Below are 3117 nucleotides of genomic sequence, written 5' to 3'. Positions count from 1 at the left end.
TGTAACAAAAAAATTCTCCCGCATTTCCCCGAGGGGGAGAATGTGAAAGTGCGAATGCACGGTTGTCGGCCCGCTTGCGGCGCTTGCGCTCGGCCCCCGCAGCCCACCGCCTCGCCGCCTTCTCTTCCATCTCTTCCATCGGGTTTGTAGTATCACGTGTACACCACGCAGTTATCAAGCCGCTATAACGCCGCTGAGTCGCCAACGCACGCCGCTGACGACGTAGTTTGAATGCGTTAAAGATATAAAACGCGTCACTAACACTGATATCAGCGTCGTGTCCGTGGCTTGGTCGGTAGAGCGTCGCGCTGCGGCCGCAAGGTCCTCGGATCGAAACCTGGCGACGGATGCTGTTTCTTTTTTAAATATAGAGGAGCGCTGCGGACGCCGCCGCCGCCGGCGGTGGATGGTTTGGGGTCGCTTATAAAGTGCATTCGCACTTAAAAGGGGAAAAATAGTAGCTGCGTTTTGGAAAAACCAGGAGCAGCGTTTGGGCGGCGTTCCCGCTCATTTGATACGGTCGCATTGAACGGCTGAATGAGGCGCAACGTGTTAATTCAATGCCACCAAAGAAACGTTAGGTAGGTGAAACAGAAAAGCACCGTACAAATAGTTACGGATTAGTAGACAGTTCTCAATAATTGTGTACAATTTTCTTTTCCTAAAAATTCATGAACTCCCGAAGCATCACCTTATTCAGGAAGAAGTCCCAGCTGGAACTGTCGACCAGCCTCTTTTTTTTTTTCATAGCATCACCTTTACGTTAGGAGATCGCTCAATTAGTGATGAATGGCGTTTCGCATAACATTGTGATTGGCTTCCCAGATGGCTACGCTGTATTGCACTACGCTCATACGCACCAAGAGTAGCATACACACCCACGGGAAGGGATTGACCAAGGCTCGATAAAACTGCTATGCGAAGAAACACCATCTATTTATTACGATTATTCGATTATTTTGGTCAAAAAATGAGTTATTCTACCTAAAATATTAATGAACAAAAATGTTTCCAGGCATTGACACTGAAGGCACCCTTATGTGATTGTCATCACACTCACAGAGGAGCGTACACCAACGGAAGGAAAAAATGGCTCCAAGGTTGATCAAAAATGGCTATGAAAAGAGTTGGACAGGATCCCTAAGCACATCTTATAAGATAAAAATGCGCGAGTAGAGAGGAAACAGCCCCGCCGGTAGCGTAGTGGTCATCGCACCAGACGCGTATTCTGGAGGTCGTGGGTTCGTATCCCATCCGGTGGGCATTTTTTCTCCACTTCCTATCTGTCTTACTAAATTCTTCATCTCTTTCAATGAGCTACCACATTCTTCCCTTTGCTTTCCGAGGCATTCTCGACTACAAACCCTTATTTCTGTCTTAATTCAACGAGCCCCTCATTTCCCATTCTGATTCGCTACATGCATAGTGAGGGCCTCTGTTTTGGCAGTCTTCGTGCCATAGGTAGCTTAAGAGAGTTCAACGCTGGTCGACCACTCTCGACATGTCGTAGGCACTCGAGTCACGGCCCGGGGGTTAAAAAGAAGGTCCCCTTCACCCCGAGTAGTCCGAGTGGCGCTGGCTACCACCCCCAAGTGCAGTAAACGAAAATACCTTAACATAAATACCCGAGAGAATGGTGGGGCTCGGATCCCACCTGGCGAGCATTTTTTCTCCACTTTCTTTCTTTCCAAATTCTTTATCTGTTTCAATGACCGACCATATCCTCCCCTTTGCTTTCCGAGGTTTTCTTGACTGCCAAACTTTATTTCCGTCTTATTTTCAACGAGCCCCTCATTTCCTATTCTGATTCGCTATATATATATACGTAGAGAGTCGAGGACTCGTGAAGGGGAACGGTTTATTCCGAGAGCCGAGTACCCAGGAAGACCCGGTCAGTAAGCGGTGATGATGATGCTAGAAGGCGAGATGATGAAGATGAAGCGATGACCATAGTGCGTCCTATCGGAACACGGCGATTGTCCCAGCACAGTAGATTGTCCCAGGACTGTAGATTCTGCTTGTGCTCACACTTATCCCTCCCCCTCTTCGAAAGCGGTCACCCGGCCGCTGTCGAGGTCGTGTCGGACCACTGGACATAAGGCTTCAGCCGCAAACGGGAACGATTTCTGTTCCACGGCAGCGACGATCGGTAGCGGCACTGTTTGGAGCGACGCGATAATTTACAGGAGAGGTTTGCTCGAGCACTGTATAGGGTCCGATGTACCGAGAAAGCCACTTTTCTGAGAGGGCAGATTGACGCACAGGAGTCCATAACAAGACCGCGTTCCCTGGGTGAAACGTGACGTCGCAACGAGATTCGTCGTACCCAGACTTGCGGTCATTTGGACTAGCTTCTTTGTTCATCCGGGCGAGACGGCGGCAGTAAGCGACACGGGAAGCGAATTGCTCAGGAACACTGGCCGTGCAGTCAACAGGCGCCGACAAGAAAGATAAGTCCAGAACGGAGAGCCGGACGGCCGTAAACAAGAAAATAGGGCGAAAAACCAGTGGTGCTCTGAACTGCGTAACTATAGGCGTATGTTACGAACGGAAGAATTGTGTGCCAATTGCTGTCATCCGGTCGGATGTACAAAGAGAGCATGTTGGATAGTGTTCGATGAAAACGTTCAGTCAAACCATTCGTTTTAGGGTGATAACTGGGCGTAGTTTTGTGAACGGTGTCCGCGGCACGAAGAACGTTCGCAAGAGTAGCCGACAGAAATGTTTTTCCGCGGTCGCTCAGAAGAACTCGGGGAGGTCCGTGACGCAAAAATATGGAGCGCAAAAAGAACTTGGCGATTTCTATAGCGCAACCAGTCCGAAGAGGGGCGGTTTCGGCATGACGGGTTAGATTATCAATGGCGGTTACAACCCAACGATGACCAGCTGTGGAAATGGGCAAAGGACCATACAGGTCTATACCGACGACTTCGAACGGTGCTGACGGACAAGGTAGCAGTTGTAGCATTCCAACAGGAGGTGACGTTAGCCGTTTACGGTGGTGGTAGAGTGCGCAGGAGGCGAAGTATTTGGCGACACTGGTGGAAAGCCCAGGCAAAAAAAAACGACTTTTCACGCGGTGGTAGGTCTTGTGGAAACCTAAATGTCCGGCAGTAG

At 49.7% G+C, this 3117-nt stretch overlaps 1 non-coding gene across 1 annotated transcript; it reads left to right on the top strand.

Moving 5' to 3' along the window:
* The first annotated feature begins 1189 nt into the window (after positions 1-1189).
* Positions 1190-1262, top strand: Trnat-cgu (transfer RNA threonine (anticodon CGU)). Its single transcript has one exon. It is a non-coding gene; the product is annotated as a tRNA-Thr (tRNA).
* The last annotated feature ends 1855 nt before the right edge of the window (positions 1263-3117 follow it).

This window comes from Haemaphysalis longicornis, unplaced genomic scaffold (genome assembly GCF_048455015.1).
Source record: "Haemaphysalis longicornis isolate Haplotype H1 unplaced genomic scaffold, Haemaphysalis longicornis Haplotype H1 scaffold_1, whole genome shotgun sequence".
In the NCBI taxonomy this organism is placed as follows: Eukaryota; Metazoa; Arthropoda; class Arachnida; order Ixodida; family Ixodidae; genus Haemaphysalis; species Haemaphysalis longicornis.
The sequence above is the reverse complement of the archived record's forward strand: the minus strand, read 5'-3'. Positions and strand labels throughout refer to the sequence as shown.